This window comes from Dicentrarchus labrax, unplaced genomic scaffold, assembly GCF_905237075.1.
Source record: "Dicentrarchus labrax unplaced genomic scaffold, dlabrax2021, whole genome shotgun sequence".
Classification (NCBI taxonomy): Eukaryota; Metazoa; Chordata; class Actinopteri; family Moronidae; genus Dicentrarchus; species Dicentrarchus labrax.
Window position 1 is genome coordinate 12,492,590 of NW_026136707.1, and position 25,762 is coordinate 12,518,351.

The 25,762-nt window shown below is 40.9% G+C and overlaps 1 long non-coding RNA gene across 1 annotated transcript in view; it reads left to right on the top strand.

Moving 5' to 3' along the window:
* The first annotated feature begins 733 nt into the window (after positions 1-733).
* Positions 734-25,762, top strand: part of LOC127367025 (uncharacterized) — a 26,725-nt gene continuing 1,696 nt past the window's right edge. Inside the window, exons 1-2 of the long non-coding RNA XR_007885425.1 lie at positions 734-1,072; positions 25,351-25,514. This is a non-coding gene — a long non-coding RNA (uncharacterized LOC127367025). The remainder of the gene's footprint in view (positions 1,073-25,350; positions 25,515-25,762) is intronic.

Here is a 25,762-nt window from a genome sequence, read left to right on the forward strand (position 1 = left end):
AACTTATTTCAGCAATCTCCATAAATGAGAGCTGGCAGTGTCCAGCCTAATTCTGTCAAGACACTGACACACAAAGAAAAGTCCTGATATAAGGGTAATGGGCTTATATTATACTATTAGAATATACTATAAGAATTACATTTTTAATCTAACAAAATGCACCTTGACGGCAGAAAATGAAACTACCAGACTTGTAAACATGCTTGTTTTTCTTAATCATAACACTTTATTTGCTTAACCTATCTTTAGTCTTGTATAAACTGCTGTCTGTTGCCTTAGCAAGTCCAACCACATGAAGAAAACGTGACCAAAGTTTATTTGACTCTATTTCAACTCACTTTAAACCTTTATTAAGCTTTTTATAAGTGCAGATAAATTAGCCAAAAGTGAAGAAATACAGCCACCGACCAGATAAGGCAGGCTCTGCCGGTCCACAGGACCAGGACGTCTTAACATACTCGACAACCACAGAATTAAAAAAGTGCCTCCGGAGCCCGCTGTGAACAATAATTCCCAACAGCCAATCAGGAGGCGCGTATTCTTCAGTCAACGTCCTAATTTTGACCAATGATGAGCTCCGGGGGGCGGGGGAAGCCTTGACGCACTGAGGCTCGTGATTGACGCAAGCCTTGTTACTAAATTTAGCACCTGGCGAGATAGCAGAGCCCATTCATTGTACCGGGGCGGGCCCGACTATTTTAGCGTTGTGATTGTGATCCAGCCAAGCCAAATATAGTCGTAGACAGGTATTTTTAGCAGTAAAGCGCGTCCCCGTTTTCATTCGGCATAGGCGACCCGGGCCATACAGTTTGCTCCAAAATCAGCACACTCAGTGTTAACCTGCAAAACAGTAAGGGGGGGGATAGTTTTACAGTCAGCTGATATTACCATCGTACCCAGAGACAAACAACTGTAGGAGCTGTCGAGAGTAAATCTCACTGCCACAGGTTTCCCTCTCCCTCTCTATCTCTATCTCTCTCTACCCGGGGACAAGGTTGGAAAAGCGGGGGATGAAAAGACTGTACACTCGAAGATAAATAGCCTTCGGTTCGTCAAACAGAAACGTAAACAGGTTTGTGAATGTGAAGGCTTGCAGTTTCTCACCGCAGCGCTGCTTCTTCCTCACCAGCTGAGCACAAACTTTTATTTAGATTTTTTTGTATCTGAGAGGACCGGCGGAAGAAAGGGGGGAGAGCACTGTAGTCGAGCTACACCGCTGCCCCAGGGCGAAACGTTGTAGGCTAAAGGTATTTTAATAATGGAAAAACAGCCGTGAAAGTCCAGTGCGCACACTTTACGCACCCCGTCTGCCCGGGGAAATCCCTCTCCTGTGTTACACCTTGGAACAGATGCTCTCTGACCTGCAAGGAAGACATACATTTGCTTTTGCATGTGTGCATATATATATATAGTTATTTAAAGCCCTGTTTGTCCACCAAAACAAAATGACCCAGATTATCACATTCAAGTACGCAGTGAAATGTGCTGAGGATCCAACATTCCAGTCAAGTTTGTTTGTAACATGCTTGAAGAGTGACTGCTGATTAATGTGGTCACTCCCACAGTGCCAGGATCAGCTGCAGGGCGTGCAGATCACGTGCAGCCAGGCCTCAGACTACCAGGGGCCCCAAGAAGGATTTGACATTAAATTGCATCATGAATTTATAATCTAATTGTATTTCTCAATCCACACACGCACACAATTCACACTTGTTGTCAACAGTTGTGAATAGTTTGTATTGTTTTCTTCCGTCTGATGGCTGGTGAACACGTTTGCTTGCACGGTGCAGGTGCATAAACTGAGTTCACGGATGTTGTTCCTCACATGTTCTGGTTCTCAAGTGGCATCTTCTTGTGATCATTTTTTATTAATTAGCCTATAAGTCAACCTGACTCCACACTCATGGGTTTTTTTTTTTTTAGGCCAAAACATATCCTATAGGCATAGATCACAAGTTGTTCTGCATGTCCTGTGCTGTTCTCCCACTTGTCATAATTGTAAACCCTTATAAATGGATCATTTGTTTTATAAAAGGGAGCCTTTATAATTATCATTGTGAAATATTGCTCATCAGCACAAGTACTAATGCATGTCAATACCTTTGTTGTTCATGTTCGCTTTCTGAATACGCATGCTTCAGTGTAGGGGAAGTTTTTTGTGAATGGATCATTTATCTTATAAATGCCTTTATTCATTCATCACATTCATTGTTTGTCTCCTCTCTTCTCCTTGTATTTTTGTTCCACCTGGTCTTTCTCTCCCGCTCTTCCTGGCTGGTCAGGGTATCAGCTGCCTCGGTTGTGACCTCACCATGGTGACGCGTAATCCAGATTAACCTGCTCTCTTATTCCGCCAGACATGGAAGTGATTAGAGATTATGACCGTGTCCTTTTAATAGAATTGGACGTGTGGGTAATCAACTGCGTCCACCAGCGTTGCGTGTCAGGTGACTCACTAACACATACACAGTCACACACACACACAAGCACAAGCACTTGTTTTTGTCACCAAGGAGGACATTTACGTTCATTTCCTCAGAGACTTGCTCTAATCCATAACAAAAACATGCTTAACATCAAACTTCAAATCCAATTCTAACCAAAAAAACAACTCATGAACCCTAAAATCTTCTTGTAGGGTCTCTTGTCTTCAAATGAGAAGTGAAACCTCTCCTCATGAGGTGACTGTATAATATTTGAGCCCTTTTATGACGGTATCCAAATTCTGAAGAAGATCTGCAACTTACTGTTAATTTTATGATGTTATATATCAGTACATTTCCTCTTTGCATGTTGGCTGAAAAACAAACACTTCCTTACTTCATCAGGAACTTGTGCATCAGCCAGCTGAAGTGAGAAAAAATGAATACTAGAAATGTAAAAGATAACTCGTCAACACAAACTGCGTTACTGGAAGAGCTTGTATAAAAAGCTGAAATACTTTTCTGGAATAAAGTGCATCCTGTGTCTCTCTGTGAAGTTAGTGCCCCTGAGAATTCATCTCTTTTTACTTCGATCTTTAAGGACACCTACGTCCTTAAAGGTTACATTTCTCCCCCAGCTTCATTCTTCCGTTCCTGCCTTATGCTGTGACAGAGCAGAATTAGAGAGGCCGTATTTCTTCATATACTCTGGCAACATGAGCAGGAAAAAGGGAGTTTAGTTTTGTTAACCAACATTACCAGCGCACAAGTAAAAAAATCTATTTATCAAACACTTTGTTTTCTGTGTCCTCTATCCTTGCCCTCGTACTCAATGCCATTCATGTGATATTCCTTTTAGCCTGTTGCTTTTATTCTTCTACCGTGCAGTTTTACAAATAAGGAAATGTAACCTGTGTAAACTGTAGAAGAGGTCAATCCATCCCCATTCTCTCTGACATTGACACTGCTTGCTTTTTTAGCAGGGTAAAGTTCATACTGACCAATGGTGGCCAATTTGTGCCAGACAGCAAAAACAACTTGAATGAATGACGAGTGAATTTTGGTATCACTTATTTTCTGCTGGGCAAATTGAATTTTACAAATCAAATCAATTCTTTTTGTTCTTCTTTTTCTTCCTGCGTCTAAAACTAATTATTCGGCAATAAAGAACTGCACTGACAGGTTGAATGTCTGCTGCCTCTGTACTGAACTGTGAAACCACTGCAGGCTTGTCAGTGTCGTCAGATTTATGACGGAGGAAGTTGGGTCGTTTGCATAAAAAGTGCTCCGCTGCCTGTCGTAGTCGTTAATGTGCAGTTGTATTACTTACTGTGGTCTAGCATCTTTAGACCTCCTGCACAGAGCTGCTTCCTATATGGTGGGCATATTGCACCGAGACACTCTGGCTTATCACAAAGCAGAAAGTGAAAAGTGATTGTGTCAGTTTGAATGAGCTCTCTATGTCTACGGCCAAGGCACCAGCACTCAGCGCTCTGGTGACACTGGAGAAAGAGGAAAGCAGAGAAAGAGAGAAACAGAGGAAGGCTTTTATCTTCGTGTCACCAAATCTGCTCCAACTGTACGTCAGAGTGCAAGCGAGGACGGGAAGGGGCGGGGGTGCGGGGGAGAGGATTGCTGGCGCAATGGCAGGGTGCTCAATGGTAGCATTCTTCCCTTTCTGTGGACACATACACACACACATGCAGACAACACAACACACCAGGGGGATTCCCCCCCCGGGAGTACCCAAGTGAAGTAATACAACCCATCACTGCCTTATCACACCAGTGCCCAAAGACAGGAGAGAGGAGTGTAGAGAAGTGTTTCCATGAGCCACGACACAGGAGGTGTACTGTATATCACTCAGGGATTGTGGGCCATTATATGATGCTATCGTGATGTGTTTTTGCACTTTTTTAAAAAACATTTGTGTGTGTCTCGAAAGAGGGAGAGAAGGGTAATGCGCAGCAGCTTGTGCGTAATGTTGTGTAGTTTCCCTCGTTTGTTTGATGGCAGATTTATCACCTCTCTGATTATCACCCTGCAATGAAATTTGACAGCATGATTCACTAGTTGCTTTGTGTACATTTTGAAAGGGTGTATGAGTAAAATCCATCCCCATGTTTGGCTCCCTTTGTGTGTGCATTTATCTGTGTTCTTCTGTGCATGTGTTGATGTATGTGTACAGTAGTGGCGGTTTGTATCTTCAGGCATGGAGCATTATTGTTATACTTGTGCAGGCGAATGTGTGTTGTGTGAGTGGGGTAATTTGTATGGTTACAAAGAAATGTATATATTAAAGCTTCTGCATTTTTGCCACCCATTTTGCATGTGTAGAGTCAGGGTTAATTGAGAAGGAGGCTTATCCTGACAGTAGTGAGGGGTCAACGGGTGCATTGTCCCTCAGTATGTGATGTGACTCTCCTTACATCAGAAAGAGGCAGGTATACAACCCTCCCTTGCACGTATACTTACACTGTTGCGAGCAGCAGGTGCGTGTCAGGCAGGATCCAGCATGCTACAACTCATGATAGATACCTTCTTAAGTACCTTCTTAACTATTTCACTGATGCCGTCCCCCAGCAGGAATCTTCTGTGCTTGGCCTTGAGCCACAAAAACCAATTGTCCAATTTATATTAGTGAGTGCATTTTTAAAACATTGGAGTTTAGAGGTGGAATGGAATATAATGATATTTGAATCATCAGGTTTTGTGACATAATTTTACTGATAATCCCTGAAACTGGCTTGGCTGTTATTGTGAGTATTGAAAGTTTGTCTACACCCTTCACGCTTGGGTTTGTTGCAAGATATCTCCCATTATTGCCAGTTGCAGACAGTATTCAACCAAACAAGTAACTGAAGTGGTGCATGTTTAATGAGACAGTGCAGCAACAGGAGATCAGTAATTAAAAGTAAGACTTGTATTGTGGAGTTTGGACCATTGATGGATGGGCTTATCAGTCATGTCCTTTACACACAGATCAAACAGGCTCTGAACAACAAGGATTGCATGTGTGTGATGGTGCACTCAAGATGTGCAACTGTTGAAAGGTTTCTAATTCACACCCTGGTGTTACTGATGGAGAAGATCTACAGAGGTCAAATGTCATTTGTCATTACCTTAAAGCCCCCCTAAACTCAGAGATGTGTTTTTCTTGTAACTCTAAGGTCGCAGAATGAAGTGTGTGCAGAGATTGACACTAGAGGGGAAAGTTTCTCTGTGCACACCTTAAATTTGAGTTCAAGACGTGTACAAACAGGCATGATTTTGTGGCGTGTTAACTCATTTTTAAGCTGATCCAATATGCATTTTTATATTTCCTAAAACATGTCTGGATTCTAATTTAAACCTATGATGCTTGTGGTTTCCTTCTCGAACCTAGCTTTGTGTGCCACACACAGTAGTTTGCCAGGAAGAAAGTCACACAAAAAGCCCTGAAGACATTGAACCCAATGGAATTTTGACATTAAGAAAGTTGGTATGAAGCAATAGCATCAGATGAAACATTTTCAGAGCACATGCCTCCCAGTTGCTCATGGTTTTGAACTCTTAGTCCCAAATATATCTGGTTTTCCATTATGATTCTGTGTCTGTGGTCACTTACATAATCTTGCATTAAAAAAAAAAAAATCCTGTCAATTAATACCTGTGAACCTGCCAATCAGAAACCCAGCGGCTGACCTGTTAAGTAAGGTACTGGAAACAAAAAATTGTGTCACTACTACAGGTATTAAGTTTACAACTTAACTACCGGTGGTGAATTTAAGTGTGAGTGGGTGTAATTTGTAAGATAGTATGTGTGGAAATATGTGAACAGTGGGTGTATGAGTCACCTTCGTGTAGGCAGTTGTTTAAAGGCCATTTTCTAGGAGATGTCAGAAACAGGAACATGTATTAGTAAACGTGTGTGTGCGTCTGTGTATTAATGTGTGATGTGGTTTCGTCATTTGAGTTGAAACATCGCAGGATTCCCCCTCTCAGAGTGTTTAGATGGAGATATCACAGACAGAATCTCCTCATGTCTGACATACAGCACTGTAGGAGTCCACTTGAAAGCGCCCTTGGTGACCGTTGTAGCAAGTGATAGATATTAATTGAATATTTGCATGCAGTCCAAAACATACTGGTTAAATCCTGGAATAATGCTGTGGATCTTATTTTCAAAGCATGGAGATTTCAGCTGCAGTACTTGGATTAATATAAGTGTATGTGTGCTTGTGTGAGAAACAGTTGCCCTTTTCACATTTAAACCCTGCTTTGGGGAGACACTTCTGGCTGAATGCCCTGCACGCCTTAATTAGTTTCACCTCCGCTCATGCCACTCCCACACCTTCGGCCCAGGTATCTGCCTGACATCTTGTAATTGTAGTTCGGCTTAATCACATAAAAGAGTGATGACATTTTGGTAGCTGAGTCAGTGTCTTCGTCGCCCTTCAGATATTCAACACTTGAGCAGAATGTGTGTGTGTATTCTGTGATTTTTACTCAGCGTATGGGGTCTAAATATGTGCTCGGCGTTTGACGCTTTGCTGTGGCTCAGAATAATGTCACTCTGGGTCACACAGTGACCACATGGGCATGTGCACGGACAGTTAGGCACACACACACACACACACACACACACACACACACACACACACACACACACACACACACACACACACACACACACACACACCCACACACACTTACAGATAAACAAGTGGTTGCATTTCTGCATGAGTCACAGTCGTGGGCAGAGGTGGAAAGTTTCCTTGTTTGGGCTATTCCCCCCTGCTGACACTTTTGATACTTTTTTGAAGTATATGATGTGTTTCATGATGTGAAGTCAACTTGTAGTGGACAGTGGATTCAGCTCATACCTGCTGGTATATCCACACTACGTTTCCTCTCTTTATTAGCTCACGCAGGCATGGACCTTATTATTTTCTTTATTAAATTTAAATATAGGATATTGCTTAAAAAAATATAATTTAATATAATTACTACTATTACTTTTTGTAATAATATTTGTACTGACAGCAAGACAGTTTGTTTAGTGTCTCCTTTCTAGTCTTTTTTTACAGAAGACATTTTGACTTGTTGGAAAAACACAGGTGTTGTTGATAACATTAATTATTGTTCTATTCAAATGTTTCTATGACTTATGACAGCGTGACAGTGAGTCAGCATGCACAATACCAGGACCCTGAAACTGATGCATGCTTCATTAATTGTATTTACACCTGTGCTTTTCTTACTACTGTGTCATTTGACAATGTCATCTGTGTGTTTATTTTAAAAAGTAATCTGATGAAGATTTCCTTTAAGGTAACTCTGGTACTATATGTATATGTTTGATATTTTACTTATTAATTACAAATTAATATTTAATACAAACACTGACAAAAAATGTGCAATAAAATAAAATAAACAAATAATGCAAGAAATCATTAGTTGCAGCCCAAGTTTTAAGATCTGCATGTGGAAAATAAGAGAGCAAAACTTGCCCATACCCCATTGCCGCCATTGAGGTGCCCTTGAGCAAGGCCCTGAACCCCCAGCTGCTCCAGTTTAGCTGCTCAGTGGCCAACAGATCAGACTGGGCGTACTGGGTCACCGCCAGGAGTGACATTGTGTAACTAGGTGATGTTACAGTTCCTGAAAAAAAGGGAGACTTGCTCTCTGTGAACTTCCATGAGCAATGAAAGGTCAAAAAATCTTTCTACAATACGAAATTACATTTAGAGTCTGGTCTGGTTTTGCCACCGAATTTGGTAATTTTTTGTATTTCCAATATTGGCAAGGCAAGGCAAATTCATTTACACAGCACATTTCATATGGCAACCCAGAGTAGAGAGTAAAAATAATAAAAACAAAAAATGAAAACTAAAATTAATTAATAGCAGTGGTAAACAATGGTAGGTCTTTGGATTTGGAACATTATTCCATGTCTTAGCAAGACAACATAGAAATAAGCTTCTCCATAATCTGATAGCCATGTTGTGATCTGAAGACCTGAGTTATATGCCACGCTTATTTTGCCCTTGTCACAACCCCGGCAGCCTATAAAAACTGTTATTGGGAATTTATTTTACAGTTATACATCCATGAATGAACAAATACTAACAGCATTACCAGCCAAGCTTCCATTCACTCTCCTCTTCACAGACTATGAATGAAATGCTGTGCAGAGAGCCTATTGTTAATGAGACATAATAAATGTATGCTTTATAAACTTCAGGTATGTACAACTTGTCTCAGAGGGATCAGCAAATGTCATCTTTTTGGGAAGAACTTGTTTAATCATGTCTTTGCCTGCAGCTGTTTGTGAGTGCGCACGTGTGTGCACACATTAGTGCGCTGTTACTTGCATGTACATGTAATATAAATTGACTCATTACGTGCGATCATTTGTTCAAACCCCATGACCCTTTGATATTTTATGTGGTCTGGGTGGATGGGATTAAAATAATATTTCAATGCAGTGTCACTGTTTTAACTTTTGACACATTAACCTTTATACAGGTTTAAGGATGTTTGACTCACAAAACTGACCTTTGCGGACATACAGGTAGCTGCCAGGGATGATTGCAAAATATGCAAACCCCTTTTCTTAAAAAAGAAGCCACAGAGTAATAAAATTAAATAATCCTTGTTAGGTTTAAAATTACTTAAAAGGTTTTAATCTTTAGGCAGCTTTCACACCTGCTTATATTGGTTCAGTTAGATAAGAGTCCTGAGATCTCCTCCTGTGAAACCTCATTTTCACTAAATGGGGCTGGAGTGGGTGTAAAAAGGAGAAAGTAGAAAGAAAATCAATCGTTTTATGAAGAGTTGACATTTGTTAATATTCATACCTGTTCACCGCAAAATGTCCTCAAGATGATCACTGTTAAAAAACAACTCAAAAACAACATAGTACTAGACAGAAATTTGCACACTCTGAAGTCAGAAGACACAACTGTCCACTTTAAATGTATTAAAAAGTGCCTCTAGTAACCATTTATTTAGTGATTTTCATCAACTGACAGTGTGAAACATATTTCAGTCTGTCAAAACCAGAAACAAAACAACTGTTTCACTTCTTATTTGGGTCAAATTGTGAAAGCTGTTGGTCTTCCAGGTTTTCAAGATGAAAGTACAAACACAATATTCACTGTAGGTACCAGATAATTCAGCTCTGGTAACCATAGTTAAAATTGTTAGAGAAATATTTTCTAAAAAATATTTAACTATTGTACAAATGTAAAATACAGCAGTATAAACTTTGTCCATATACAGTAATCCTAGGGTGTAATGCATGTAAACACAAGCACATACAAAAAACTTGTTTAATTATAATGATTTTAATGTCTTGACATATGGATGTTATAAAGGAAAGTAAATTGCAGTTAAACATTATTGGAAATAATATTAATAGAAGTAATGTGCAGGAGAGAAAGGATTATACAAATTGTATCCAATATGTATTAATTAAACATCAGACAAACAAATAAAATAAATGCAAAAAAAGGAACATAGAATGAACATAGTAGGTCTTTTGCTAATTCCAATGGTTATATTTCCAATCTGAATTAATTCATAGTGATTTAGATCTCTACATGCAGTAGCTCTGCCTCTAGCGGATTAGACACAATGTTCAGTTCATGCAGGAGTGACCTTGAATAACCTCATGCAGCCACCTTTGATACTTCCGGTCTTGTTATCAACGGCAACAAGAATCCTCATTGACAGTATTTTATTTCTTGATCTCTTTCTTGTTTATTCTTGTGCTTCTCCTTCTTCTTCACTCACAATTGATTGTTTTGCAGAAACTAAAAGTCAAAGTGTTCTACAATTCGAGCACGGCGGCGCCCTGTTTGTGAGTAACATCTCGCTAAACTGTTGCACAAGAGGATTCATTTTGTTATTTAAGTTGCACTACCCTCAGATTTGACCTTTAGTTTTAAAAAGTTCACCTGTTATGATTCACTGCATCTCAACTCTGACATTTAAATTCCATCTCCTTCTCACGATAGAAACCTGGTGCTCAACAATTAACTGGGTACGGGAATCCAACATATGCAGCATGGCGTATCATGGCTACTGCGTGGGCACCAACTAGCAATAAACCCAAACCACCCATGTGTGCTATTGTGATCTTCCCAGAAGTCCTTGCTGCGCAGTGACACAATCCCAGAAATTTACATAAGAAAGATTCCCTCTGATGAGAGCGGAACATCATGACTACCTTCCCAATGCTCGGCCAGCTGCATACCTGAAGAGCAAGTATTTACGCGTGCCGCTCCCCATAACTGGAAGTGCTGACTTGTTGTGTGGGAGTGCAGTGCCCAAATATGCTGACATAATTTGCTGCTGATGCAAGATGTTAAAAGGGAGTTCCTGCGTCGTGTAACTTTCAGGAATATTGGAAATCAAAAATCTTGTTTATTGTAAGTACGCCTACATCCGAACGCCCTCCTGCTCCTATAATGACAATGTAGTGAAATTATATAAAAAAACATCTTATTACAGAATTTGAAGACTTGCGCTCCCATTTCTCCCCCACACACACGCTCAGATGACCACATAATAGAGCTCCAACCACACTGGTGGTTTCTGAGGCTCAAGGTTCTGCCAAGTTCGAGACCACCAAAGTCCTGGTTTCTCAGTTCAAACCTATGATACACACATAAGTATCTGCTGGAGTTTGAGGTCATCATTGCTGGGATCCTGGGATGCACTGCTTAAAGTTGGAACTGTGACAGATATTGGGAAATCAAGCAACCAAGGTACATAATTTCAACACTGCTCATAAGCATTAGTTAGATAAACCTTCTTGTATTAGTTTTCAAACATAAAAAAAAAAGGCAAATAAGGCTCAAGTATGGGATTTCTACCAATTTGACATAGATAGATATATACTTTATTGTCCCCCTGGGGAAATTTGCCATAGTGGCCAAACTGTGTGGTTAGAACAGTAGCATCCGTCATGTGATGCACACAGGCCCAAAAATACTTTTTCTCATAAAACTGTTAAATAGTGGATACATTTTTTGAGCATCACAATCCCCTCAAATTACTTGTTTCATTATTATAATTTTATCAATTCAGTCCAATGACATTTGGAAAGTCTAGAAGAGCTGCCCAATTAAATTATTATATCCCCATTCAGGTTAGCGGATGGCTAAACTGGAAGTTGGCCAGCAGAAGTCTGTAGTGCAGCCCACCGAGCATGCGCAGTACGCATTGATCTGGGTAATTTCTTTACAGCCGAAAGTGGCTTTTTTGGGTTCATGTGCCACTGGGTAGCTTTCATAGGAATAAACAGAGCACCGCCTTCAACGCTGTATCCAGTTCTCCTTAATACATCCATGATGATGGGATCAATAACAGTTGCTCTCCATATGGTAGAGAAAGTCAGTTTTTTTTCCACCTACAGTAGCATTACAACCTAATGAAACACATATTTTCACCATTACATGTAATATTAATTCTCATCAGTATGATATGAAGGCTATTATTATAATAGTGATGCTACAGTGAGCTGTGCCTTGCAAGTCACCAGTGTGTTGATGTGTTTATGTGAGATATCTGTGATTGAGTGTTATTGATCCTGTGGTGATTAGTAGGAGTGACCATCAGAGCAGCTTTAGCTCTGTCACTGGGACGAAGGAGACAGCACTCCTCCCCTCCCTTTCTGTTGAATAATCTGCTTACTCACCGGATGTGATTCACCTAACTAACTCTGTTAGAGAGAGGGTTCTGTTGTCTAAATGTTTGGTCAGTAATGTTGTGTAATGTTTGGAAAGTTGTGTGCTTGTGAGATAAATAACTTTGTTTGAGCCTTGGTCTGGCTGACTGCTGTGCTGCTTTGAAATCCTCATCCAATAAGTGATATAGTTAAATTCAACCCATGCAGTATGAAAAATAATACACTCTGTGTCAGTCTCTTTTATTTGGCAACATCATCATGGATTGTTCCTTAATCAAAGGAGTCTTTGTTTACTAGAAAACTCAGTTTGTTAAATAGTTTGTCATCAATTGTGTATATCCTGGGGGCCTAATTAACATTTTGTAAAATTTTTAAACATTTGCAAAGCCATTGAAATAAAACGAAAACCTTTTTTACTTAACTAAATCTTTTTCCCCCCGCTTTGACTACCGATTTGCCTTTTCCTCCTCTGCTTCTCAATTCCCCTGGTTTTCTTTTTCTTTGTGTTTTATGGCTTCCCTGTTACGTTCTCACTTTCTGCAGTCATCAGGAATGTGTATCAAGTCACTGATGTCCTCCTGTGTGCTGGTAAAGCACAAAATTCAAACAAAAATGTGAACGTGCTTATCAAAACATTGCTCCACAACGCTACTATAGGTCAAAAATTTCACAGGGTACCTTTAATTTGCTTTCTATATGTGTGTTTTGTCTGAACATGGCAGCATAAGGCAGAGAGGCTGCTCTTAAAGTCTCTCAGACAGTAACCAGACCAGACTCAGGTCAATGGCAGGTCATGACCTCACACTGACACACTTAGCCACTGCCGATAGCCCCCTCCTCCTCCCCCACAACGTCAGCACCATCACTTTCTCTCCTCCACTTGCCTCTCCCCCTACTCTTGTTCCTCTCCTGCTGTCTCTCTCTCTGCTCTCCTCTCTCTGTTGCCCTCTCTTTAAACTCACCACTCAGTCCTTCCTCTGCTCTGTCTTTCCTCTGTCCCTCTCTTCTTTCCCTCTTTGTATTCCTACGCTCCATGAGGGGGAACTTCCACTGCAGCTTCTATCCAGGAACAGACTTCCACTGTGGAAACACAGCTAAATAACACTCCTCCGGTTCGCTTTCCGAACCGAGCAGGGGAGGGGGAGCACACACAAATTTCCACAAACACATATAAAGCACACATACATCGGTAATGCTGTAATGACATAATTTCTTTTTCTTTTTACCATACAAATAATTTCTAATAGCTTGCCAGTACATGCTTTCACCGACACTGGAGAAAGATCCCTTTTTATCTCACCATCCATCATTAGTGGCACTCCCATTCAAATTACAGTTTACCATCCAGCTAACATCCGAAACAAGTGCGACATGCAAAGCAGAGGTCTATATCTGTCACGGTGTGCGTGTTATTTTTGATCTTCTCCTGAAAGACAGCTGCTATAATTGGCCACTTATCAGCATTAATGGATAGACACGTAGGTAGAAGCTTTGGGGAAAACACACTCACACACACACACACGCACACACGTGCACACATGCAGAAAACACAGGAAGACTCATCACATTCAAAGCAGATGAGAATAGAAACAGAATACATGAGGTAACCACAGTGGCGTAAGCAGTAGCCATTACCTCAACAATGACCATGACCAATAGCTTTCATTATGTGTGTGTGTGTGTGTGTGTGTGTGTGTGTGTGTGTGTGTGTGTGTGTGTGTGTGTGTGTGTGTGTGTGTGTGTGTCTGTGTGCATGTGCGTTTAAAGGCATATGTGGCTCTCAATGATTTCTTTTCCATCGTCAAGATATTCCTTTTCTCCATGAACATATCTGGTCTTTATATAAGGTATGCCTGGGACTTACATAATTCCTGGCGCTTTAAGTTTTTGTGTGTGTGTCTGGAAAGCTTGTGGAGCTGCAGTTGTGTGATTTTGTGTGTGTGTGTGTTGTGTGTGTGTGTGTGTGTGTGTGTGTGTGTGTGTGTGTGTGTGTGTTTGTGACGCCTTGGAAGCTCTCCTGGCCACGGCTGTGGAAATGCTCCGCTGCCCCACTCTGCTCCGTGGGGACAGTGGTGGAGAGGCGGGCGGATGGATGGATGAATGGGGAGTGGGGGCTCTGATGGTTGGACAGAGGAGAAGAACTGTGGCACTGCCAGAAAGACAGCGGCAGAATGAGAGGGGAAAAGTTGTGCTTGCTTCAAGCTTATGTAAACCAGACCTCTGTTTTCACTTGGCTGTGGGGTTTAACTTGATTTGACAACCCTAATGTCATATCACTGTCACAGTTGATTCGGTTTTTTATTTTTTGTATTGTGATTGTTGCTGCATGTGTCCAGTGGAACATGGCGCTTTTATTTCTTAGTGGAGCCTAATATCTTTACAATTACTGGATTGGTTGCCATGAAAGTTGGTACAGATAATTATGGTACCCAGAGAATTAATCCTAATGACTTTGGTGATCCCCTGACTTTTAATCTAGTGCTAGTTTTCACTAAAACAGGGAAATATCTCAAGCTCTGCTGGATGGATTGGCACATAGTCCACAGATCCTATTGATTTTGGTGATCTCTTGACTTCTCCTCTCACGTCACCATGAGAATGACATCTGTGTTTGGTACAGACATTTACGTCCTCCTCAGGATTAATTGTAAAAACGTTTATCCCCTGACTTATCATCTCGCAAATTCCAGTTTGTCCAGTATTTTGGTTTATAACTAAATACCTGCACATTCCAGTAACAAATGTTTACTCCCAATTAACAAGTGTTAGCATGTTAACACGCTATGCTATGAAGTGGGGTAAACATTACACCTGCTAAACAAGTTACCATTGTCATTGTAAGCATGTTAGTGTGCTGATGTTAGCATTAAGCATAAAGCACTGCTGTGACAAAGTACAGCCTCACAGAGCTGCTAGCATAGGGTGACCATATTTTCATTTTCCATAGGTTATATTGTTATGCATTGTTTATGTTTTTATATAGGGGTATGGTATTAATGAGCGGGACAGAACATGATATATGTCTATGTAAGCGCTGAAAAGTGGCATAATATTATAATTATTAGTTTAATTGTGGTGAAAACAAACAGTTTGGTAGTGAATGTTATATTCGTAGATATTTGTCGGGACTCACACATGACCACACATGAAACTGGGAAAATCCCGGACAAATCAGGATGTCTGGTCACTGTACACTAGTATGGATGTAGACTCTTGACTAGACGGTAAGAGTCTTGTTAATATAAAGTTCAAAGTGGCAGCTTTTTAGTTTTAGTTTTTGGTGTATGCTTTGTATACACTAGAGGACAGTTTGTTCTATTTGAGTAAATAAATGGTTTGTATTTGTTTTTTGATCATGAATGGCCTTAATAATTGTTGAACTAATTGATGATTTTGTTCACCCTCTGTGCATAGAGTGTTAAAATAATAAAATGTCCTTATTGTCAATATGTGTAAATTTCATTCTTTTGCCTTTCGGGTTTATATTACGTGTTGAGGACAATATGTGCTTCGAGTCTTGTGACAAGTCATATGTCATTGCCCTACTGACATGTAAATCAAATATTTAGCAGACTATTTTAAATTCTCTCTCTGAACTTTTGTTTCATGAAGCGTGATGAAACTAACAACATAGGTGTTAATATATTCATATATTTCAGTGTAGTGTATTTCAGCGTGCAGAAGTAAGTTTTTCTCATGTATTGGAGGGACTGCCCTTACTTTGCATTATGGGAAGCCCCATTTGGAGCTGGTAGGGATTTGCATGCCGGGTACAAGCTGCGGTAATATTTGCAAGTTCACTGTAACAACCTGCCTGATTGAGTCCTTATATGCCACTCTTCATGACTAATATATCTGTAGGTTATTATCTCTGCCTGTGCTGTGGCTCTCTGAAGTCCTTGTCTATCAGCGGCATGTGTGTGTGTGAGTCTTGTAGTGGAAACTGTTTGGGAATCAGTGCCATGGAATGTCTGGGCAGGATTCCCTCTTTTCCCCAGCGGAGTGTACCATTCACACACGACTATCTGTACGCAACATGAACACGTAGCACAGCATAGCATGGAAACATATGTCCATTTGTGTGGACTTAACCTCTTCGCACAGTTCATGAGATATTTGCTTTGGGCTACTCATTCCAACATTTGATTTACATGAGGATGTGTTACCAAATCACTAAAACATAAACTACCTCTGTCTGTGTGTCACGTCTGCTTTTCCCCCTACTCTATCTGACTTCTGACTTGCTCTCACTTTCTCTGACTTTTCCTTCTCTCTTCCTCTTCTTCCTCTTTCACTGGAATGCAACTTGACCTTGTGACTCATCTCTCCCACACTGACCACACCAGTGCCGTCTATCCTATACAGACGCGGTGCTGACCTAGACTCTCATACAGTACACACACTCCTACACTCAGACACACACACACACACACACACATACACTGTTGCGTCACTCTCCTGTGGTGTGGCCTGTAACTACTAGACAGCTGTTCCTGCTTAGCTGTCATGTCAGCCATGATGTCAGAGCTTTGTTGTGTGTGATTGGCTGACGTCTGAGTGCGTCCTGTGTATGTGGGAGATACGATGTGGGAGACTGTCGCTGTCTGTGCCATAGAAAGTCGTGGTCGCAAATGGTCAACTGATCTGCGACCTTTTACCCTGCAGAAGAACACTTGCGTCTTTCTTCACCACAGTGTAAAAAATGTGTTACGTTTGTGTCACAGAGGCGAGTTACACTGCTACAGATACACTAGTGACACAGAACTCATGTAGGCATGTGTGTGATACAATGAAAACATCGCACTTTAAAGTTGAACCCAGTGCCGCCTGTAGCTTTAGAGATGAAAAGGTCAGGACACAGGAGAGAAGATTAAACCTACAATAATATTTTATGCGGTTGTGTTTTTATGGATAAGTTGAGTTTATTATTATTATTTGGGTATTATTTTTGTAGTCTTGGCTATAATTTATATGAGTTATGATAACATTGTTCTCCAACCCAAAACCTACAAACACACTTTGATGTGAACGATCGGTGGAGTTTCCCTTTAATTGAAACGTGAGCTCACACATAATAATAATCACACACCTATGGCAAGTATCTTAGGTTGAACCAGGAAGTTTGTATGTAAACTTGTGATGGATGTTTACAACAGACAGTTTGGGTAAAAATGTGTCTCTTCCAAATAAGCCTGACTTACCATGGAGTTTGTTTAAAACCCACTCTGATCGTTGGATTGCTTGTTTTTCTTGTCCTTTCTGATTTCTTTCTATAAATATTGCCACATTCCCAGATCTAATAGAAATTATGGGCAAAATTACGATAATTAAGTTGTAATGAACTGGAATTTATGCTGTAAGTGTTGCTATCAGATAAACAGTACATAAGAGTAGAGGCCTTTGGTCTCTGATTCAAAATGGACCAATGGAAAAAAAACTACTACAAAAAAGAGACCTGATCTCTGAAGAGAGACAGCCATGGTCCAATTAGATCCAATCCAAAATGTGGTGGACCAGAACAAACCCACATAGAAAAGGCACACCAGCACTAGTTGAAGTGTGATCAGCCACCAATTAAAGAACAGCATATTCCTTCTTCACAGTTCACACTCCCTGTCTCACCTGGATAAAAAACCCACTTCTCTCTCTCCTGTAATGGTTATAATGCTCTGTGTAATCAAAGCTGATGAAGTCCATTTAGAGCCACTCAGGTACTAGATATGTTTATACACAGACCTGAGACTTGTGGCATTATAGCGGGACCCTACAGGGTCAGATTAGATTTAGAATAATTTGGACATGGCAGACTCTCGTCCTGGTTCAGGTCAATAGGAGTGGACCAGTTACTAACCTCCCATTTACATCCAAATGTTTACATTAAAAGCGGTTTTGATCAGGGATTAAAAATGATCTACTATAGTCGTAGATAGTGTGGCATCAGGAACTGTTTTGACAAAAAGCCTGTTTCCTTACAAACTGGGTCAGGCAGTTTAGAAAATAGACTGAAATGTGCCATTCACTTATTTAAGAAATATTCCATTGCACAGGATTAAATTTGTGTTTGTGTGTGTGTGTGTGTGTGTGTGTGTGTGTGTGTGTGTGTGTGTGTGTGTGTGTCCAGTCATGGTCACCATGGTGAAGTCCTACTAAAAATCGTCATGACAACTCAAGCCGTCGACAGCCATGTTGTAAGCCAAAACACGTAACTGTCTCCTACGCATCAACACTATTCACACATGCGCTCGTGCACACGCTTGCACACACACACACACACACACATGCAAACAACAAAAACGCCCACATGCACAACGACGTATACGACAGATTTAAAACTGAGTGTCAAAATAGAGTTACTTGTTTATGAGATAAAATTAGTGTGTTGTTTACCCTGCTCAGGCTGATGTAAGAAATGAGATGTCCTGCCTACAGCAACGACTTTTGATAGCACTCACATTGTATTTTTACAGCCATACCTGTTTTAAATATTGTATCCATTTACCAAGTAGACATTAGCTTAATATAAATGAAGTGAAAGATAGTGATTCAGAATTTAATTACATTTTTCTATGGTAAAATTGATCATAGACTTCAAGCATCAAAGTGTGTGTTTGAGAGAGAAGGACTAGCAGCATGTGCCTGAAGGTGATGTCACCCTGGGGGCTCTCACCACCAGCTCACCCCAGTCACCTCTTAACACACACACACACACACACACACACACACACACACACACAAACAAGTCACACCCTGCCCCTAGCACGTACACTGCTTGATGGTCGTGATAGAAGCCCCCCCATCTGTTCCTGTATATGACCCATTTTCCTGTGTACAGTGTAGATGCTTGTGAGCAGCCCTGCCACCCACCCCTCCTTGTTTCCACTTGGGTGGAAAACACTAGTGGAGTGGGAAAAAGAGGGGCAGTGGAAGATGAGCTTAAGGGGGGAGGAAAGTATCAGGGTGAGTGAGTACGTCCATTAACCCCCCCAGAGGTACACCACAGGGCGGCGAGGGGATTGGCCCTTGTATTTGTGCTAAGTGTGTGTGTGTGTGTGTTTATGTGTTTTTTGCCTATGCGTTAGTGGAAGGTTGGAGTTGTATCTGAAAAAATGCATCATTCTTTTTCTCCCATACTATGATGTTTTGCACCCAGAACATCAGAAACCCTTTCAGTTTTGCCTCCTCCTTACCTACCTACTCAGATAGTTGGTTGTTTTTTAAAGTTCTTAAACTGTAAGAGACAAAGATATGCTGAATGTTACTCCCTAGCACCTGTATGGGTTAGGTTCCAGAAACACTGGATCCTACACCTTGTATGATGTCGCTCTATAGCATCCCTTTGTTAGACCCTCCATTTCTGATGATGTCCACTTCTATCAAACTCCACACTCCAGTTGGTAGTGCCAGTCCTGCTCAAATCTAAAATACATGGGTGGTAATACTTGAGTCATTTTATCTTGACAAAGGTCCCCTAGAGCCACAGAAGTTCATCTTTGTGTTGATCTCCCGCCTTTCAAGCAGACTTTGATTTCTACTCATTTCATTATGCTATGAAAATCCACCTTGAAGATACTCAAAGGTTGTTTGACACGTGATTACATGTTGCGAGGTGTCTTTATTTTCTTGTCATCATTGCGACATCCTCGTGTACTAATGTGGCTCCGAAATGGAAAACTCCTTGTTTGTTGATGCATTCAAGTGCTTGTGGGGAGCTCCAATTTCCGACATTAGATGCCAACAACAACCAACAACAACCAAGAAACTACAGTATTACAGTTGCAACATGTTTTAGATGACGTCCATGTTTCTTTATTGTTCTCTTTTTTTTTCAACATGCTTTTCATGCAGCCAAATGTCAAATCTTGGATGTCAGAACTTCCTTGAATGCAGTACATGCAGTATTTAAAGTAGTAAGTGCTTTAAAGACATAGAAGCAGTTCCGTTTATTTTTGCAATGGAAGTAAGTTTTCCTTCTATGTTAAAATAAATAGAAACAAATGGCTGCCTGGAAAGCTGAAAATCAAGCAAAAAACTTATGATGACTTTTATTTTATTTTTTATTTACTTTTATTCAACAATATGAGGTAGTATGTGATTTGTGATAAAGACCTAAGACATGGTAGGATCCTTAAATTGTGGTATTTTAAATTTCTGTGAAAAAAGAAAACAGAACAGACTGGGCAACACCTACGTTTCACTAATCATGTTGCATGCAAAGGAGGCCAATTCTATCGATACTCACACAGTCCTGAGGGGATTGAGGTTTAAACTGTTAGACTGGTATCTTTTTCTCTAAATCTTTTGGCCGCACAGACAGCAGGTTTGTGGTCCAGTGATCAAGGTAGTGACAACGTCGCCCACTCGAGTCTCACATGCTGGTTTCATCCTGTTACCATGTGATGTAAATGGAAGTGAAAACACCCACTCTCTCCTCAGTGCCATGACAATCATATGACATCAGTATTGCAATGACACAGCTTTATTATCACCTGGGTAGTCCTGTGAGTTATTTCAGAATCTAGGATTAGAAAGTTGCTGATTGGTTGGTTAGGTGATACAGATTTGAAACAGTGTGTGGGTGTGTGTGTGTGTGTGTCTGTGTCTAAGTACATATGAAAGCAAGTTTCTGTATCCCATGACCGTGTCTGTAACGTGTGGATGTTTTCGTACCTGTTTTCTACCTGGACTATATTTAGTTGTTCTACTAAGTGAACGGAAACGAGTGGACGTCTGTTGGCTGCAAGTCTGCACAGTGCTAACAGCAGAACCTGCAATTTATCTGAAACTGCTTCACATTGCATCAGATCCACTACTGGAAGACTGTGTTGGTGTTTGTGGCAAGGAAGTGTGCACTTTCACTGGTTGCTCTAACGTGTGTGTGTCTGTACTATATGTATGTGCTAATCCTGGAAAGAGAAGTGAGATGGACACGCTCTTTTCTATAAATACACCTTCCATTGCAGCTTGCATCACTTCCTCTTTCTGACAAACCATGCATGTGCTCACTCACACACACACACACACACACACACACACAGATGCACGTAACTTAACAAGGCTTAACAATTTCCTTATCTACCATTGCGTGGTAACTGTGTTGTGTGCGCGTTTGATTGTGCGTCTGTCTGTGTGTGTGTGTGAGTGGAAAGTGGTTTGGTGTAATGGCACAACGTGTGGGCTGGGAAACAGCTGGTGACTCCAGTGAACATGCATGGATGCACAGAGTCCTGTGTAACAAAAAACTACTATATATCTGTGATAGAACATAGGTATATACATTTGTGTTTACGTGTACGCGCATGTGTCTATGTGTCATGGTTCTGTGTGACTTACTGAGAAAGAGTTAGACTTGGAAAGTGGTGTCTCACCACGTGACGTAAGTTTCTGGTGTTTTCCAAACCAAAGAAGTGGAACTAGCAGTGACGAGGATGTGATGTCATCACCAGGCTTTCTTTTTCACTCTAACTGCGGCCCCACGTCTCACGCTATTCTTTTGTCGCTTTCTTTTTTGTCTTTGTCTATATTTCCGTCTCTCTTGTCTCTGTACAGTATCTGTCTCTCTGTGGATTTGTCTGTCTGTTTCTCTCTCTTTCTTTATCTCCTGCTTCCCCTCTCGTTGCACTGTAGGGGAGTAGGCGTTCGCTGGCTGTTTTTTTTTTTTTTTATGAATGGGATGTGTTGTTTACTCTCTGACAGAGCTATTTCTGTCAGCGCTGATGATGAACACATACAGTGTGACCACAACAACTTCCTCCTCTATCGTCCTCCTTCCTCTGATTGGCTAAGTCTCTCCTCTCAATGGCAAAGGCTGTGCGTCTTTGAGGTAGTTGTGAATGTGTGTACTTTAGTGTGTGTATGCATGTGGGCCAGAGTGTTGAGGGGTCTCAGCGGGCCCTTTTTTTTTTTAGATAATTGATAAAAACATCCTGTTTCCAAGCGAGTGTAACAGTAAAAAATCTTTTCCAAATGATGTCACACAGCCCACGCCAAGAACAAATTTATATTTCATGACTGCAGCATCCCCACAGCTATCAAGTAATTAGCAATTTTCTTGATGGTAGGGAACATGTTCACAAATCTTAAACAAAAACTGGAAAAACCCTGTTCAAATACATACACATATACAAGATTCTAAGTAAATAAACACTCAACCTGATGCCACCTTTGGAATAATAACATATCAGCCCTGTGATTTGCATGTTAGCAGGTTGCTTCACCTGCCGACTCAATGGTTTTCTACATGCTGTTAAGACATTTTTGTAGTTTTTGTGTGACCTCCTCAAGGCCTAAAAAACTATATTACACACACAGCAAATGCTTGTATATAAGCACTGACACACACAGACAGTGGCTGGAAGGCATTTACGCTTGCATACTCATAAATAAATCCACCATGGTTTGGATAATACATACATGCAGTGCCTTAGGTTGTAGTTTTTGGGATGAGAAGACCAGAAGACATGTGCAGTCCTGTACCTAATTACCCCTGTGCTGCAAATGTGCACATGAATTGTGTGTTGTGTGCTTGTGTGTGGGCGTGTGTGGTAGTGGTATGTGTGGGAGGAGGTGTCTGATTGATGTGTGAATGAGTGGGGCTTGTAGGGCTGGGGTTTAAAATGATAGAGGTTGTGTCAGGGGGTATGGGGGTCATGGTGACTTTGACTTGATGCTTTTGTAATGTGACTTTGATGGAATGTTAACATGAGGAAAGTCATGGTCTCATGTTTGAATTCCCAATAGTGTTATGTTGCTTCTTGGACGGTTCAGATGAAGAGCTGAATGTTTAATTAGCATGCCATGAAAGGTTTGTGGTAACAAGCCACAGTGCTTAAAAACACAAACGTGCACGCTCACTCCAAATTAAATAAATAATAAATAATTAAACTGTATGTTTAAGTATTCTGTAAGATGTCATTTTAAAAGGTTTGTTCACCCAAATTAAATAAAAAAACATATTTAGATATTTACATGCTGTATCCGCCTCAGAGATGTACCTCCTTTATACCTGGGCAGAGGCAGAAACCTCAGATGTGGAGATCTCGCGGAAGACACAAGACACTTCTGACACGACACCTTCAACTACTAATAAGATCTATTATTGCTCTTTGTATGCATTAAAGCATTTTTCCCACAGACCACCAATACAATAGAGACACCTGTGAAACTGTTGTCTCCTCAAACTGCAAAAAAAGTCAATTATAGCTCTTTGTATTATGAGTTTTTTTTTTTTTTCAATTTAGACTTCTGGTTTGTGTGCCATCATCACAATATAAAAAGTAAAGTCTTTGGGCCGAGTGGAAGAAACACTTAATGGTATTGCATTTTTAATTTATCTAATTTTTTTGACATATCACTTTTTTTGGATCATGACAGTGACAGTAAAGGTGGGGAGAGAGAGGGGATCACATGCAGCAAAGGGCCCAGAGCTGGATTCGGGCCTGGGCTGCGGTAAGAACACTTGACGAAGGATACGCGCTCTACCAGGTGAGCTGAGTTCGGTATCCAGCTCTTATAAAACATCCATATCCAAATCTCTAATTCTGAACACATCTGAATGTCCAGATACCACAAGAGAAAAGTGAGAAAATACGTTTTTTTGTCAACTGGGTAAACAATATGCAATGAAGTTTTATGATTTATTTCCAAAAACAAGTTCCCTTCCTCCGTCTGCCACTCACTCCACTGTCCAATGTTTCTTTTTCCAAAATTCAGTATTGACATCTTTGCCTGCCTGCTGTGTGTATACGTGTGTTTGAACTGCTCTGAGGACATCCAGTTTGAGTGTTTCTCCTCCAGTGCTCTTTCCGGTTGAGGAACAGTAGTTTTTCTGTCGATGGGGCTTATGGATTGGCACATTCAGCATCCCTGCCCCCACTCACTCGCCCACACATGCAAACACAGGAACAAACTATATTCAGACTTTGTTGCGTTGGTCAGGTGACAAAAGGGGTACTTTTTGAGATAGAGCATTATTGTGTACATAAGTAACACTAAAAAAACTGAACAATAGTCCTGTCAGGTTAACCACTTAATTGTGTTGTTGCTGGTTTGTGAATTGTAGAGAACTTAAGGACAGGCACACAGAGAGCTCTTTCACATAAACCATGATGCATCATGCACGTCAAGATTGCACGTGGTTTCTGTACAGTACTGCGTGTTAAGGGGTTTAGTAATTAGGAGAAATTACTTAAGGCCCTGCGGATGCTATAACCTTAAGCCTTAACTAACAATTCTTTAGTTGTGGACTAGAAGAACACGCGTGTCTTCAAGAACATTGTCAATACTGATACCACACACTATTAGTAATACATAAAAAGAGTCTTTGTGTTTGCCCCTAGTGGAAATGCGTCCGTGTCTTGAGTTGCAGAGCCAGTGCATGAACTCATCCAGAGGCAGGTATAACTGAAGTTGTGGGTTCATGTGTTGAATTCAGGATTATAAATAGCAATACTTTCTACGTGTATTGAGCATCTGCAGCTTTGGGGTGGCTATTACAGTGATTTTAATGTCATCTCAAATTTATTGAAAGATTAAGTGGTCTTCTGTGGGTTAAGAAGCTTTTACAACTTCCAGACTTTCTTTTAGTGACACAAGGTCGGTTCCCATCCACCTTTTTAATGCGCATTTTTTAATAAAGGAAAAACAAACTGCATGGAAATGACCATTTTTAAAAATAAAATCTAAAAATAAAAAAAGTTTTTGGCAACCCATCCTGAGTGTTGCAATGGGCTGCCACTGTGATTTTGATGCAACAGTGACTGTGCTAACCATTGAGCCACCATGTTAGCAAATATTAGATAGACATTGCAACATCTATTGTAAAACATTCACACTACATTCACACCTAGGCTCTATTAGAGTGACCAGTTAACCGAACCTTCATGTTTTTGGACTGTGTGAGGGGACCAGAGCACCTGGAGAACCCGCGATATTCTCCCTATGAGATGACTGACTAAACTATAAGGGAGCTGACCTCTGATCTACCGTGATGCCAAAGAAAATACAATTAAATTAAATGATAGCGACACTTATTCTGTATATTTGTTCTTTGTGATCCCAAGTAGAATTTAACAGACTGAGTTATGTAATCGTAGTAATGGGCGCAGTTTGTTGTGTTTTGTGGGGTCCTTGGGGCTGTCCCACACAGACTTGGACTTGATTCTGCAGCACAGTTAGCAACTCATTAACAGCTTGCTCTATTGGATCCTGTCAGGTAAATTAGTCCTTTCTGTCTAATTTCTTTTTGCTCAGGGACGTCACGCTTGTGTTGCTGATGGAGTATCCTGTTTCGTGTTGCCGTTGCAGCAGGAAAAAGCCTGTCATCGGGTCACATCAGCGACCGGACAACTGCCTTAGAGAGTGACGTCACATGCACGTCTTGCTCCAGCAGCTTTACTGTACACACCGGGGACACGGTAAGCCGGGGAAGCCCTCACTCACACACACACACACACACACACACACACACACACACACACACACACACACACACACACACATAGCCACACTCACTAATCCAATTAGGACATTAGTTAGTAGCAGCCTGGCCCGGGCCTCCTCGGACACACACTGATCCAGTTATTACTGGATGGATAGGCTGGGCAATCCCAGTGTTTCCCAGCTCTAAGGTGTTTAAGTGGCACTATGCCACCACATCAGGAGG